General features: G+C 43.3%; 1 protein-coding gene across 6 annotated transcripts in view; it reads left to right on the forward strand.

The window, feature by feature from the left end:
• Positions 1–17,036, forward strand: part of PPP6R2 (protein phosphatase 6 regulatory subunit 2) — a 99,044-nt gene that overhangs the window by 14,589 nt on the left and 67,419 nt on the right. For all 6 annotated transcript variants that reach the window (XM_039463285.2, XM_039463284.2, XM_074391323.1 and 3 more), the window contains one exon: positions 13,955–14,086. The gene's annotated coding sequence lies outside the window, so the exon portion shown is untranslated. The remainder of the gene's footprint in view (positions 1–13,954; positions 14,087–17,036) is intronic.

Here is a 17,036-nt window from a genome sequence, read left to right on the forward strand (position 1 = left end):
CACCATTGTATGTCTGTACTACATTTTGTTTGTCCCTTCATCTGTATGGATACACAGTGTCCATGGACACTTTGATTGTTTCCACTTTTTCACTTTTGTCCCCTCCTTTCTTGATACAGTTAAAGAAGACCCTCCTGGTGGCCTTTACTCGTTGTTGGCAAAAGCTCAGATGATCCTGAATAGTTTTTTTTTTTTTTTTTTTTTTTTTGAGATGGAGTTTTGTTTTTGTTGCCCAGGCTTGAGTGCCTACGCTGAAGTGCAATGGCACGATCTCGGCTCACCACAACCTCCGCCTCCTGGGTTCAAGTGATTCTTCTGCCTCAGCCTCCCAAGTAGCTGGGATTACAGGCATGTACCACCACACCCAGCTAATTTTTTGTATTTTTAGTAGAGATGGGGTTTCTCTATGTTGGTTAGGCTGGTCTCAAACTCCTGACCTCAAGTGATCTGCCCGCCTTGGCTTCCTGAAGTGCTGGGATTACAGGCATGAGCCACCATTCCCTGCCGATCCTGAATAGTTTTTGATTGGGGTCTTTTCTCACCCAGCGTGATCTACTAGCCTCAGCCTCCCAAAGTGCTGGGATTATAGGAGTGAGCTACCACGCCCAGCCAGAGATTCTTTTAATTGCCGGGCTCTTTGTTGGGTAGCTGTAGTCTGTGGAATGGAGTCCAAATTTAGCAGTTACCAACATTTTGCCAATCTTGTTTTGCCTACCCCTGCCCGTTTTTTTTGGCCTGATAACATTTAAAAGCAAATTCCAGAAATCATGAAATCATGCCATTTTAACTGCAGATCCATGTCTAGACTAAAATTTTCCTGACTGCCTCAAAGATGTCTTCTGTAGTTGGATTTTTTGGGGATGATAGAGTCTCACTTTGTCACCCAGGCTGGAATGCAGTGGCATGATCTCAGCTCACTGCAACCTCCACCTCCTGGATTCAAATGATTTTCCTGCCTCATCTTCCCAAGTAGCTGGCACTAGAGGTGTGCACCACCACACCAGCTAATTTTTATATTTTTAAGAGATGGGTTGGGGGTGGTGCTCATGCCTGTAATCTCAGCACTTTGGGAAGCTGAGGTGAGCAGATGACCTGAGGTCAGGAATTCAAGACCAGCCTGGCCAACATGGTGAAACCCTGTCTGTACTAAAAATACAAAAATTAGCCGGGTGTGGTGATGTGTGCCTGTAATCCTAATTACTTGGGAGGCTGAGATAGGAGAATCGCTTGAACCCAGGAGGTGGAGGTTGCAGTGAGCCTCACACCATTGGACTCCAGCCTGGGCAACAGAGCAAGACTTCGTCTCAAAAAAAAAAAAAAAAAAGGATTTCATATGTTGGCCAGGCTAGTCTTGAACTCCTGGCCCTCAGTGATCCACCTGCTTTGCCCTTCCGAAGTTCTGGGATTATAGGCATGAGCCATGTTGCCTGGCCTAGTTGGTTTGTTTGAATCAAGGTCCAAACAAGGTCCAAGTATCACATTTTCTTTTATGTCTCTTACATCTCTTACAACAGCTCTGTCTTCCACCCCATTCTCCTCCATTTTTCCATGTCATTGATTTGTTGGAGAAATTGGGTTGTCCTGTCCTCTAAACTCTACCATATTCTGGATTTGGCTGAGTGCATTTTTTTGGTACCATTTAACGTTTTCTTCTTTCATATTTTCTGTGAATAAAAAATTGCATCTGACAGTGTGATTAGATATAGGTACTTTTTTTACACTTTTTTTTTTTTTTTGTCTTTTTGTTTTTTCCTTTTTGTGGAGAACGGGGTCTCGCTATATTGCCCAGGCAGGTCTTGAACTCCTGGGCTCAAGCCTCCCGCCTCTGCCTCCCAAAGAGCTGGGATTACAGGCATGAGCCACAGCACCCGGCGATTTAGGTACTTTTTTAAAGGTACATTTTAAAGTGCAGTGGTGTGATCTCGGCTCACTGCAGCCTCTATCTCCCGGGTTCAAGCGATTCTCTTGTCTCAGCCTCCCAAGTAGCTGGGATTACAGGTACACGTCACCACGCCTGGCTAATTTTTATATTTTTAGAAGAGACGAGGTTTCACCATGTTGGCCAGGCTGATCTTGAAAACTCTTGATCTTGTGATCCACCCACCTCAGCCTCCCAAAGTGCTCAGATTACAGGGGTGAGCGACGGTGCCTGGCCATAGGTATAATTTTGGGAGGCGAGTGGGTAGGAAAACTGAACGGAGAGTGATCTGATGGATTTTAATGTAACAGCTCAGAGATTTAGATTTTATTTTATTTCATTTATTTTGAGACAGAGCCTCACTCTGTTGCCCAGGCTGGAGTGCAGTGGCGTGATCTCACCTCACTGCAACTTCGCCTCCCAGGTTCAAGCGATTCTCCTGCCTCAGCCTTCGGAGTAGCTGGGGCTACAGGCGCGTGCTACCACGCCCAACCAATTTTTTGTATTTTTAGGAGAGATGTGGTTTCAACTTGTTCACCAGGTTGGTCTGAAACACCTGACCTCAAGTGATCACCTGCCTCGGCCTCCCAAAGTACTGGGATTACAGGCAGGAACTACCTCGCCTGGCCCAGAGATCTAGATTTTATAACATTCTGTTTCTATGAGACCTTTTATTTGTTTGTCTCTCAAAAAGGAAGAGGTATGAAAATAAACTTTGGGCCAGCTATGGTGGCTCATGCCTGTAATCCCAGCACTATGGGAGGCTGAGGCAGGTGAGTCACTTAAAGTCAGGAGTTTGATATTAGCCTGGCCAACATGGTGAAACCCTGTCTCTATTAAAAATACAAAAAGAGCTGGGCACGGTGGCTCACGCCTGTAATCCCAACACTTTGGGAGGCCGAGACGGGTGGATCACGAGGTCAAGAGATCGAGACCATCCTGGTCAACATGGTGAAACCCCATCTCTACTAAAAATACAAAAAATTAGCTGGGCATGGTGGCGCATGCCTGTAATCCCAGCTACTCAGGAGGCTGAGGCAGGAGAATTGCCTGAACCCAGGAGGTGGAGGTGGAGGTGAGCCGAGATCGCACCATTGCACTCCAGCCTGGGCAACAAGAGCGAAACTGTGTCTCAAAAAAAAAAAAACAAAACAAAACAAAAAGATAGCTTGGTGTGGTAGCACGCACCTGTAATCCCAGATACTCAGGAGGCTGAGGTGGAAGTTGCAGTGAGCCGAGATTGCACCACTGCACTCCAGCCTGAGCGACAGAGAAAGACTCTATCTCGAAAAGAAACTTTGGCTTAGGGTGGTTGGCCAGTCTTATTTCATTAAGTCCTGGGAGTGTCTGTTTAGTAGTAATTTACTCCTGAAAACTTTGTGTCAGTTCTCTGATGTGGTAAGCTGATTTATCTCACTAGGGTATGATGTCTGCTTGGATGTGAAAACATTGCTTTTCATTCCACCTACTGCATGAAAGAGTTAATTTTCCTTACGAGTCTCCCTCCAATAGCTGTTGAGAATGGGGGAAGTTCTTCCCTTTGGCACATTGCCCCAGACAGATATATTAAACAGAATAGGAAATGTTTAAAGAAAACAAAAAATCGAGTGGTGCTGAGTGGTAGCACCTGGAATGTGTACACACACATGCTCGCTCCCTCCACACAAGTAGAGATGATTCGGGAAATGTCATGTATATCTTTCCTGGAGACAGGTGTCATAGATCATGGCCCTTTTGGCTTAATCGTAGACCTGAGGATGGGTATCTTATATCATTTTCTCTAAATTTGAGTTTCTGTTTTGTGGTTTTCCCAAAATCTCTTCTTACTCATATTTGAATGGAAAATTTATGGAGCTAAAAAGAAAGGAGCTTTCAAACTTTCTTAGCTTTTTTCCTTTCTGTTTTTAGAGTATCCTAGACCTTTTAAAAACTGTATCTGGTAAACCTAGTAAGAAATGTATTCATTTATATAACTAACACTATAAAATACTCTTGAAAGACTCCCAAATCAGACTTAACAGATAGATAGATAGATATACTGTTTTCAGATAGACAATTCTTATAGTGTGTCAATTCTCCTAGAGTTAATTTATAAATTTAATATAAGAAAATACTGTCAGTTTTTAAAAATACGATCATGTATGTCTTTCCTTCCTTCCTTCCTTCCCTCCCTCCTTCCTTCCTTCCCTCCTTTCTTTCCTCCTTCCTTCCTTTTGTTTTTTTGAGACAGAGTTTTGCTCTTGTTGCCCAGGCTGTAGTACAGTGGTGCCATCTTGACTCACCACAACGTCCGCTTCCCGGGTTCAAGTGATTCTCCTGCCTCAGCCTCCCTTGTAGCTAGAATTACAGCTATGTGCCACCACACTGAGCTAATTTTGTATTTTTAGTAGAGACGTGGTTTCTCTTTGTTGGTGAGGCTGGTCTTGAACTTCCGACCTCAGGTGATCTGTGTGCCTCGGCATCCCAAAGTGCTGGGATTATAGGTGTGATCTACCACACCCAGCTGTAGTCACATTTTTTACTTCTCTATATGTCTAATAATTTTTTATTTGTATATTGGCATCTGGATTATGGTCTTGAGTTTTTTTCTGGCGGATAAGTTGTTGAAAAATCTTTTTGGTCCTTTCAGGCTTGGTTTTATTCTTCAATAGGGTGGGCCTTTTTTGTTTTGCACTTAGCCATAGGGCGTGGGCCTTTACTCTAAGCTGTGATTTTACTTGAAGGCATGTGCTTGCAGGGTCTCATGCCCCAGGATGCTGTATTTGGTTTCTCCATACTGCCTGGGTTGGAGCTTCAACAGTTCCCAGAATGGCAGTAAAAAGTAAGAGTCGATGTTTACCCTGTTTCTGTTCACGTTTACAATGGAGGTCCTAGCCAGTCTAGTTAAAAGAAAAAGAAGCAAGAATTGAGGCTGGATGTGGTGGCCAATGCCTATAATCCCAGCACTTTGGGAGGCTAAGGTGGGAGAATTGAATCCCTTGAGACTGGGCAACATAGTGAGATTCCATCTCTAGTAAGATAAAAAATAATAAAAATGATACAATTATACAGAATTTTCAGGTTTCTACATGGAAAATCCAGGAGACTTTAGTGAGAGTAAAGTTTCTGAATCACAAAAATGTGATTTTATTTTATTTTTATGTATTTTATTTTGAGACGGAGTCTCGCTCTGTAGTCCAGGCTGAAGTGTAATGGCATGATCTCACTCACTGCAACCTGCGCCTCCTGAGTTCAAGCAGTTCTCCTGCCTCAGTTTCCCAAGTAGCTGGGATTCAGGTGCCCACCACCATGCTCAGCTATTTTTTATTTTATTGTTTTTTTAGTAGACATGGGGTTTCACCATGTTGGCCAGGCTGGTCTCAAATTCCTGACTTCAGGTGATCCATCCGCCTCACCCTCCCAAAGTGCTGAGATTACAGGCTTGAGCCACCGCTCTTGGCCAAAATCTGATTTAAAAAGATGCAGTTTATGATAGTATCCAAAACTGTAGGTAATCTAGGAATGTGTCTAACAAAAGCAATGTTCAAGACCTTTATAGAGAAAATTTTAAAGATTGTACACCAGCCTGACCACATGGTGAAACCTCATCTCTACTAAATATACCAAAAAATTAGGCGGGTGTGGTGGCGCACGCCTGTAATTTCAGCTACTTGGGAGGCTGAGGCAGGAGAATCACTTGAACCCAGAAAGTGGAGGTTGCAGTGAGCCAAGATTGCGCCACTGCACTCCAGCCTGGGTGACAGAGAGACTCCGTCTCACACACAAAAAAACCAAAAACCTGAAAAACACAAAATAAAACTTGAGTAAATGGCAAGATTATGTTAAATCATTAGGAAGATTCACTTTTTTTTTTTTTTTTTTTTTTTTTGAGATGGAGTTTTACTCTTCTCCCCTAGCCTGGAGTGCGGTTATGTAATCTCAGCTCACTGCAACATCTGCCCCCTGGGTTCAAGCGATTCTCCTGCCTTAGCCTCCTGAATAGCTGGGATTATAGGCAGGTATGCCCATGCCCAGCTAATTTTTGTATTTTTTTTTTTTTTGTAAAGATGGGGTTTTACCACATTGGCCAGGTTGGTCTTGAACTCTTGACCTCAAGTCATCCACCCGCCTCGGCCTCCCAAAATGTTAGGATTATAGGTGTGAGCCACCATGCCAGGCCCTAGATTCACTATTTTAACAATATTATTTTCCCCAAGTTTAATCTCTAAATTTGCTGCATTTTCAATCACAATCCCAACAGTTGCTTTCCTGGAATTTGTGGGGCTGATCCTAAGATCCTAAAACTCACTTTTTTTTTTTTTTTTTTGAGACGGAGTTTCGCTCTTGTTACCCAGGCTGGAGTGCAATGGCGCGATCTCGGCTCACCGCAACCTCCGCCTCCTGGGTTCAGGCAATTCTCCTGCCTCAGCCTCCTGAGTAGCTGGGATTACAGGCACACGCCACCATGCCCAGCTAATTTTTTGTATTTTTAGTAGAGACGGAGTTTCACCATGTTGACCAGGATGGTCTCGATCTCTTGACCTCGTGATCCACCCATCTCGGCCTCCCAAAGTGCTGGTATTACAGGCTTGAGCCACCGCGCCCAGCCATTTTTTTGTATTTTTAGTAGAAACGGGGTTTCACGATGTTGACCAGGATGGTCTCGATCTCTTGACCTCGTGATCCACCCGTCTCGGCCTCCCAAAGTGCTGGGATTATAGGCGTGAGCCACCGCGCCCGGCCCCTAAAACTCACTTGTAAGAATAGAGAGTAAAGGGTGAAGAATAACCAAGACAAGTATGTAAAAGAGTAAGAAGGGAAAAGAGAAACAAAAAAAAAGGAAATTGCCATAACAGATTTTCAGACTTTTTTTTTTTTTTTTGAGATTGAGTTTTTGCTCTTATTGCCCAGGCTGGAGTGCAGTGGTACGATCCCAGCCTACTGCATCTCTGTCTCCCAGGTTCAAACAATTCTCATGCCTCAGCCTCCCTAGTAGCTGGGATTACAGGCATGCGCCACATTTAGCTAACTTTTTTATATTTTTTAGTAGAGACAGGGTTTTACCATGTTGACCAGGTTGGTTTCAAACTCCTGAGCTCAGGTCATCTCCCCACCTTGGCCTCCCAAAGTGCTGGGATTATAGGTGTGAGCCACCCTGCCTAGCCCAGACTTTCTTTTCCTTTTTTTTTTTTTTTGAGATGGAGTTTTGCTCGTTACCCAGGCTGGAGTGCAGTGGCGCGATCTCGGCTCACTGCAACCTCCGCCTCCTGGGTTCAGGCAATTCTCCTGCCTCAGCCTCCTGAGTAGCTGGGATTACAGGCATGCGCCACCATGCCCAGCTAATGTTTTGTATTTTTAGTAGAGATGGGGTTTCACCATGTTGACCAGGATGGTCTCTATCTCTTGACCTCATGATCCACCCACCTCAGCCTCCCAAAGTGCTGGGATTACAGGCGTGAGCCACCACTCCCGGCCCAGATTTTCAAACTTCTTGTGAGGCCAGTGGAATGAATAGCCTGGAAAAGTACCCTATATAAATGGGAACTTGGTATATGCGAGAAGTGTCAGTATGTATCAATGAGGAAAGAAAGTGCTGTTTAGTAAATACCCTGGGAAATTGACCAGCTTTTTGGGGGGAAAATTGGATTTTGTTTTAGCTCATTTACTAAAATTTCAAGTGGATTTAAGATATAAATATGAAAATAAAAATTTAGAAGTTTTAGAAGTACAGAGTATCTTTTCTCATGATAGAGGAGGATTTTGTAAAAATAACACAATGTAAAGGAAAAAGAAATGACAGTTTTACTACATTAAAATTAAACCCTTCCAGGCCAGATGTGGTGGCATATGTTTAATACTAGCACTTTTAAAGTCTGAGGCGGGAGGAACGTTTGAGTCCAGGAGTTTGAGACCAGGCTGGACAACATGATGAAGCCCTGTCATTACAAAAAAATTAGCTGGGTATGGTGGTGCATGCCTGTAGTTCCAGCTACTTGGGAAGCTGAGGTGTGAGGATCACTTGAGTCCATGAGGCAGAGGTTTCAGTGAGCTGTGCCACTGTACTCCATCCTGGGTGACAGAGTGAGACCCTGTCTCAAAAATGGACAACAATAAAAAATTAGACACTTAGGTATATCAAAAGGTGCTGTCGATGGAATTAAGATGGTATTGAAAGATAAGCCACAGATTGGAAAAAGTTGGTTACCATGCATATAATCCACAGAGGACTAATAATTAGACTACATGAAGAATTCTTAAGCAGTAAGTTAGAGCTTACTTAGCAGTAAGAGCTTACTCAGTATAAAAACAGGCAAAGGTGTAAACAAATAATTCACAGAAGAAACCTGAATGGCCAATAAACCCATAAAAAGATACTCAGTCTCACTAATCATAGTGGTAATGCAGATTATAGTTAGAATTCCACTTCATGTTTATCAAAATAATAAAAATGAAAAAGTCTAAGAAAAGGCAGTTTGGGGGAACGGGAATACTTTACAAATTGATTTACTTAGTAAAGCACTTTGGAGAATAATTGGGTAGTATCTACTGCAGTTGAAAGTATCCTGTGACTCGGCGGTTCCACTACCAGGCAAATAAAAGCTGAGAAACTGAGTTATAATGTAATTCTCTAAAAGGTATAAACAGTCTTGTGAGAGCACAGAGGAAGGACTCAGAAAGTTGACAGAGACTATAGATGAACTTCAGATAGGAAGATCAGACAGGAGTTTGCCAAATAGAGAAAGTGGGAAGAGGGCGTTCCAGTCAGAGGGACTGCTTGTGCGAAGGTGTTAGCTGGGAGAGACCGGTACAGAATATATACAGAGAGCATATTAGATCGTGAGTTTTGGTGTGGTTACAGAATCGGGTAGGGATGAGGAAAGAGAGCCAAAGTTATACTGTGTGGAGGTCTCACTTAATGTGTCTTTGCGTAGAGGCTTACAGGCGAAGTACAGTGGATTCTTATTCCCTGTTTGTCTTTTTCTATATTTTTCTAATTTCTTTTGGGTTAAGGATATTTTTATGTGTGATGGTATTAGAAGGTGGGGCATTACAAAAATTTTTTTTTATGATTCTCTTTGGGTCTTTGTATATCTTCCATGTCCCTACTTAATCTTTCCTTTAGGGTTTTGAACATGTGAGATACATTTATATCAACTATTTAAATGCCCTTACCAATTATTTATTTATTTATTTTTTAGAGATGGGGTTCTGCTTGATTTGTCACTCAGGCTGGATTGCAGTGGTACGATCCTTTCTCACTGCAGCCTCAGATTCCAGGTCTCAAGTGATTCTCCCACCTCGCCTCCTCAGCTGCTGGGATTATAGGCATGAACCTGTGTACCAGCATTATCAATTAATACATCTGTGTCATTTCTGGGTTGGTTTTGTGTTGCTTCTTCTCATTATGGTTTAAGATTTTTCTTTTCCTACTCCCTTGCATGCCTAGTACTTTTTGATCAGATGCTCAGATATCATAAATTTTATCTTGTTGAATACTGAGCATTTTGTGTTACTGCAAATACATAATTGACCTGTGTTTTGAGATGAGGTTCAATTACTTGTAAACAGTTTGATTCTGATGGGTCTTGCATTTAACCTTTGTTAGGTGGAACCCGAGTAATTTTTAGTCTAGGGCTAATTTTGCTCCACCACTGAGGCAAATGTCTTCTGAGCATTATGTCCAAAGCCTTGTGAATTTCGAGGTTTTCCTCTGTGACTGGCAGGAAGAGGAAGTATCCTGGGCTCTGTGTGAGCTTTGAAGATTGTTCCCACTCATCTTTTTTTTTTTTTTTTTGAAATGGCGTCTTGCTCTGTCACTGATGCTGGAGTACAGTGGTGCAATCTCGGCTTACTGCAACCTCCTCCTCCCGGGTTCAAGTGATATTCTTGCTTCAGCCTCCCGAGTAGCTGGGATTATAGGTACTTGCCACCACACCCAGCTAATTTTTGTGTTTTTAGTAGAAACGGTTTCATCATGTTGGCCAGGCTGGTCTTGAACTCCTGACCTTAGGTGATATACCTGCCTTGGCCCTCCCAAAGTACTGGGATTCCAGGCGTGAGCCACCATGCCCAGCCCCTCTCAACCTCTTTTTTTTTTTTTTTTTTTTTGTGTGTGTGTGTGACGGAGTCTTGTTCTGTTGCCCAGGCTGGAGTGCAGTGGTGCTGTGTTGGCTCACTGCAACCTCTGCCTCCTGGGTTCAGGTGATTCTCCTGCCTCAGCCTCCCTAGTAGCTGGGACTACAGGCGCGTGTCACCATGCCTGGCTAATTTTTTATATTTTTAGGAGATACAGGGTTTCACTGTGTTAGCCAGGATGGTCTTGAACTCCTGACCTCGCGATCCACCTACCTTGGCCTCCCAAAGTGCTGGGATTACAAGCGTGAGCCACTGTGCCCCGGCCCCTCTCATTTTTGACTGATGCTTTCCCTGGCTTGGATACCTTCCTTACACATGTGCACTGATGAGTGCTCGGCCAGAGAGGAGACCAGGCAGGAGGTGTACTCTGTAGATCTTCAGCATTTGCTGTGAGCTCTGCCCTCCCTGGTGTTCTGCCTTTCAACTGTCTGGACTCCCAGCTTTGTATTTCGTCAGCAGACTACCAGCCTCCACCTGGTTCTTCCTTGGGCTGTGGCCTGGCTTTTCAGACAGAAGCTGGACAATCACAGGGCTCCCTCCTGTCATTTGTTTCCCTTCTTCTTCTTCTTCTTCTTTTTTTTTTTTTTTTTTCAGACATGGGGTTTCACTATGATGGCCAGGCTGGTTTTGAACTCCTGGCCTCAGGCGATCCACCCACCAAAGTGCTAGGATGACAGGCATGAGCCACCATGCCTGGCTTGTTTCCCTTCTTTCAGGGGTCTTGAAAACCATTGCTTCCCTATGTCGTCGTCTTTTTTTTTTTTTTTCAGTTGTTGAAGATGGGAAGGTAAATCTGGTCTGTTGTTCCATTTTGGCCATAAGCAAAAGTATAAAAAAACAGGTTTTTTAAATGAAAGCTTAAGTTTGTGTAGAAGTATTCATGGGGACCTAGCAGAATGCTGACCCACTTTCTGGTTGGGATGCCTGGATAGGAGAGCAGAGGCAGCTTTTTCCTGGGTAGACATCAAAGAATTTGATGTATTTAGGGAAGTTGTTAGGGATAGGACTTGTAAGAAGTTTCCGTAGAAAAATCAAGAGCTATGTGCTAAGAAGAAAGCTATTGAAGACTGTCCCCTCCTGAGACAGAGTCTTGGCGAAAGAAGGCTTATACCCTGCAGTAGGAGAGTGTAGGAGGCTGTGATGTTGCCAGGGGAGCGGAGAGCGGAGGATGGTGGTGGACGCTTAGGATGTGCCTGTTAAGAAGTGGGCCTGGAGCTGCCCGTCTCTCTCCTACGCTGTCACAGTTGCCATTCAAGGCACACAGTTAGGTAGATGAAGAACGGAGGGAAGGACCACTGCTTCCAGCAGTATTATGCTGTTACTAGGCTCTCCCATTCCAGTCCAATTAGATGCTGGGTAAATTACAATAAATATAATTTCTCTATTTTTTGTTTTTGTGGAGACAAGGTCTCACTTTGTCACCCAGGCTGGAGTGCATTAGTGTAATCATAGCTCGCCACCACCATGTACACCTAGGCTGAAGGAATCCTCCCGCTTCAGTACTTAGTAGCTGAGACTGTAGGCATGCACCAGCACACCTGGCTAATGCTGGTGCTCTTTAGGGACACAGACACCCACCCATTCCTCCTCCAGCTGACACTGAGTAGAATTTGTTAAGAAGATGTATGCTACGAAATCATTGACTCAATATTGGAATAAACAGGCCCAAGGTCAACATCATAAAAACATTATTTTGAAACTGTGTACAAAGTTTTAGAAAAGTGGGCTGAACAGTTCATTTTGAGTTATTTAGCTTAATAATTTTAATCAGCCAGGTGCGGTGGTATACTCCTGTAATCCCAGCACTCTGGGAGGCCGAGGTGGGCAGATCATGAGGTCAGGAGTTCAAGACCAGCCTGACCAATATGGTGAAACCCCATCTCTACTAAAAATAAAAAATTAGTTGGGCATGGTGGCATGTGCCTGTAATCCCAGCTACTCAGGAGGCTGAGGCAGGAGAATTGCTTGAACCAGTACCTGGGAGGCAGAGGTTGCAGTGAGCCGAGATCACAGCACTGCACTACAGAGTGAGACTCTGTCTCAAATAAATAAATAAATAAATTTAATCAGGAAATGTGAAACACAAAAAGTATTACCTGTAGTAGACAATAACATTATCTTATCCCTGGGTTACTGGCACCATTTCAAGTATCTTTTTTGTTTGATTTTTATTTTTTTAGAGATGGAGTCTCACTTTGTCGCCCAGGCTGCAGAACAGTGGTGTGATCCTGGCTCACTGCAGCCTTTTATTTTGTTTTGTTTTATTTTTTGAGTTGAGTCTCACTCTGTCGCCCAGGCTGGAGTGCAGTGGTGCAGTCTTGGCTCACTGCAACCTCTGCCTCCAGGGTTCAAGCAATTCTCCTGCCTCAGTCCCCCAAGTATCTGGGATTACAGGCGTGTCCCCAGCTAATTTTTTGTGTTTAGTGGAGGCTGGGTTTCACCATGTTGGCCAAGCTGGTCTCGAACTCCTGACCTGAAGTGATCCGCCCACCTCAGCCTCCCAACGTGCTGGGATTACAGGTGTGAGCCACTGTGCCTGGCCTTTCACTGCAGCTTTGAACTCCTGGGCTCAAACAATCCTCCCATTCAGGCTCCCAAGTAGCTGGGACTACAGGTGCATGCCACCACGCTCAGCTAACTAAAAAAATTTTTTTTAGGAGAGACGAGGTCTCGCTGTGTTGCCCAGGTGGTCTTAAACTCCTGCACTTAAGTGATCCTCCTGCCTTGACTTCCCAAAGTGCTGGGATTATAGTTGTGAGCCACCATGTCCCGCCTTTTGTTTAATTTTTATATGAAATGTAGAAATACGCAAAAGTAGAAAGAAATAACATCTTTGTACTCATCACCCAACTTCAGCTGTGAGCAATACTTACATTTTTACTTTGAAATATTTTATTTTCTAAATCAAAAACAAGTGTATTCATGTTAAATTTAGAATGTTTAGCTTTTCATTGATCTCTCAAAATGCTTTTCAGATACTAACTGTACAGAACTATCTGTACATTAAAAAATTTTTTTTAAATTTTTATAAAAATACATCCTCACTGAAGAGACTACCTTCTTTTAAAAAAAGTTATATCTTAATACACCATTTTGGCTGGGTGCAGTGGTGCATGCCTGTAATCCCAGCTCTTTGGGAGGCCATGGCGGGCAGATCATGAGGTCAGGAGATTGAGACCATCCTGGTTAACATGGTGAAACTCCGTCTCTACTAAAAATACAAAAAATTAGCCGGGCGTTGTGGCAGGCGCATGTAGTCCCAGCTACTCGGGAGGCTGAGGCAGAGAATTGCTTGAACCCAGGAGGCGGAGGTTGCAGTGAGCTGAGATCTCACCACTGCACTGCAGCCTGGGTGACAGAACAAGACCCTATCTCAAAAACCAAAAACAAATATATATATATGTATGTATGTATGTATTTTTATCAAAAAAAATATAGTTTTAACTGTCATGTTGGCTAGTTAATTATGAAATCAAAGAGAAACTGTATTCAAGGGACAGATGATAAATGCTCTTCCATTGCTTTATTTTGAAAAATTTATAATAATTACTATTTTTTTGAGATGGGGTTAGTCTCTGGTCATCCAGGCTGGAGTACAGTGGCATGATCTCAGCTCACGGCAACCTCTGCCTTTCAGCTCAGGTGATCCTGCCTCAGCCTCTGAAGTAGCTGAGAATACAGTCGTGCGCCACCATACCCGGTTAATTTTTGTATTTTTTGGTAGAAATGGGGTTTTTCCATGTCACCCAAGCTGATCTTGAACTCTTGGACCGAAGTGATCTTCCGCCTTGGCCTCCCAAAGTGTTGGGATTATAGGCGCGAGCCACTGCGCCCGGCCTCCTTTTCCTTCTGCCTGCCATTTTGATAAGTTAACTTTACAAAGGAAGAACTTAAAATAATATTTTTCCTCTTATATTTCAGGTAAAGAGTTTATAAATCTTCCACTGAATGGCAAAAATTTTTCTTAAAGCTGCATATACTCCAAGAAAAAATCCACAAATGTTTTTCTATTTTGCCTGAATACATGGTTTAAACAAGAGGTTTCCGCAAAAGGTAAGTTAAGTTTCTTTTTCAGTTTGATTCTGTTTTATTGTGTAATTTATACAAAAGTACTGTATAGGTGGAAGTTCAAAGTTGGGTGACAGCAAAAAATGTAGTTTAGAAGATGTGCCTGTGGTCTGTTGTCTTTTGGTGGTTTTTGATCCTCCTGTATCTGGTTATGAGATACTGTGTGTCTTTGAGCAAGTTACTTGGTCTCTCCAAGCCAAAGTTTAATTCGTACAAAATGTAGACAGTCTTGCACATATGTAATGAAGTATATGTTCTCCCTCGCTTGCAGGGAACATGTGAGATACAGCATATACACTGTCACAGTTGCCATTCAAGGCATACAGTTATGTAGAAAATGAAAAAGCGACGGAAGGACCTCTGCTTCCAGCAATATTAGATGCTCTTACGAGGCTCTCCCATTGCAGTTCAGTTAGATGCTGAATCAATTACAGTAAATATTTCCTTACTTTTTATTTTTTCTGGAGACAAGGTCTCACTTTGTCACCCAGGCTGGAGTCTAGTGGTGTGATCATAGCTCACCACAACCATGTGTACCTAGGCTGAAAGGATGCTCCCACTTCAGTCTTCTGGGTAGCTGGGACTACAGGCATGCACCACCATGGCTAATTAAAAAAAATTTTTTTAGAGGTGGTTTAATTGTGTTATCAAGACTGGTCTTGAATTCCTAGGCTCCAGTGATCCTCCCACCTTGGCCTCCCAAAGTGCTGAGATTATAGGTGTGAGTTATCATGCTTAGCCAGATATAATTTTTTTTTTTTTTTTTTTTTTTTTTGGAGACACAGTCTCTCTCTGTGGCCCAGGCTGGAGTGCAGTAGCATGATCTCGGCTTACCACAACCTCCGCCTCCTAGGTTCTAGTAATTCTCCTTCATCAGCCTCCCAAGTAGCTGAGATTACAGGTGTGTGCCACCATGCCCAGCTAATTTTGTTTGTATTTTTAGTAGAGACAGGGTTTCACCATATTTTCCAGGCTGGTCTCGAACTCCTGACCTTGTGATCCACCCACCTCGGCCCCCCAAAGTGCTGGGATTACAGGTGTGAGCCATCCCGCCTGGTGGCCAAATATAATTTCTGTGAGCACTTTAGTGCATTAAAAATTAAGATAACCCAGCTGGGTGGATAGATGGCTTGAGTCCGAAAGGTGGTGGTTGCAGTGAGCCAAGATCGTGCCACTGCCCTCCAGCCTGGGTGACAGAGCCACACCCTGTCTCAAAAAAAAAAATAAACACCACCAGCTGGGCACAGTGGCTCATGCCTGTAATCCCAGCACTTTGGGAGGCTGAGACAGGCAGATCACCTGAGGGCAGGAGTTCAAGATCAGCCTGGCCAACATGGTGAAACCGCGTCTCTACTAAAAATACAAAAAAAAAAAAAAAAAAAAAAATTAGCCAGGTGTGGTGGTGTATGCCTGTAATCCCAGCTACTCGGGAGGCTGAGGCAGGAGAATCGCTTGAACCCCGGAGGCGGAGGAACAAAAAGCACCACCCCCAAAACTGAGTATGTGGCTTAAACAGATTAAACACAGATGAAGATGGAGTCAGTAAAGTGAAACATAGTGGAAGACATTATCCAGAGTGCAGCCCCAAGAGATCAGTGATGGTTGATGGTAGTAAATATGTAGTTGGAATTCTAGAATGGAAAAATCAGGAAAATTGAAGAGAGGTATTATTCAAAATATTAATAGCTTTGAAATTTCAGAAACTAATAAAAGACATAAATCCATAGGTTTGGGAAGCATAGTATGTCCCAATCAGTGTTTTTAGAAAAAAGCAAACCCACACCCATACGCTGAAATTTTATAGCACCAAAGACAAAAAGAAAGTATTAAGGTAAAGGTAAAAGATAGATGACCTAAAATGGAATATTAGCTAGGTTGACAGCAGATGTCTCATCAGCAAGAATAGAAGCCAATAGAAGCAAGTAGAATAATTCCTCAAAGCAATGAGATAATATAAATTTCAGTGTTGAATTGCGTATCAAGCTGGGTGCAGTGGCTCATGCCTGTAAACCCAGCACTTTGGGAGGTGAAGGTGGGTGCATCACGAGGTCAGGAGATTGAGACCATCTTGGCTAACACGGTGAAACCCTGGTCTATACTAAAAATACAAAAAATTAGCTGGGCGTGTGATGTGCACCTGTAATCCCAGCTACTTGGGAGGCTGAGGCAAGAGAATTGCTTGAACCCAGGAGGTGGAGGTTGTGGTGAGCCAAGATCATGCCTCTGCCTCCAGCCTGGACAACAGAGCAAGACTCCATTTCAAAAAAAAAAAAAAAAAAAAAGGTGACTCCAATAAATTTTGCAAGAAAAATGGCACGGTTTTATGTTTCTGAGAATTAGTAGACTAGGTTGTTTAGACTACCTTCTACTTACCCACCCCAGAAAAACAGCCATAATTGTTAGATTAAAAAAATAAGTACAGCCGGGCTCGGTGGCTCAAGCCTGTAATCCCAGCACTTTGGGAGGCCGAGGCGGGTGGATCACGAGGTCAAGAGATCGAGACCATCCTGGGCAACATGGTGAAACCCCGTCTCTACTAAAAATACAAAAAATTAGCTGGGCGTGGTGGCGCATGCCTGTAATCCCAGCTACTCAGGAGGCTGAGGCAGGAGAATTGCCTGAGCCCAGGAGGCGGAGGTTGCGGTGAGTCGAGATTGCGCCATTGCACTCCAGCCTGGGTAACGAGAGCGAAACTCCGTCTCAAAAAAAAAAAAAAGTACAAGAACTGACCAAAAAAAAAAAAAAAAAAAACCTTTCAGATAAAAATCTGACTGAAAGTAGTGGAGAAAGGCAATTTAAGCACCATAGGATGGAATCTGCTTTTGCCCTGAGGGCATCTGCTGATCTGGACAAAGTGGGGCTTTGATTTTAGAGGATTTTTGGGTGAAAAAAACAGTTGTTACACTTGATCTATCTCAAGGCAGATAGCCGAAAG

The sequence above is a fragment of the Saimiri boliviensis genome, chromosome 21 (assembly GCF_048565385.1).
Source record: "Saimiri boliviensis isolate mSaiBol1 chromosome 21, mSaiBol1.pri, whole genome shotgun sequence".
Lineage (NCBI taxonomy): Eukaryota > Metazoa > Chordata > Mammalia > Primates > Cebidae > Saimiri > Saimiri boliviensis.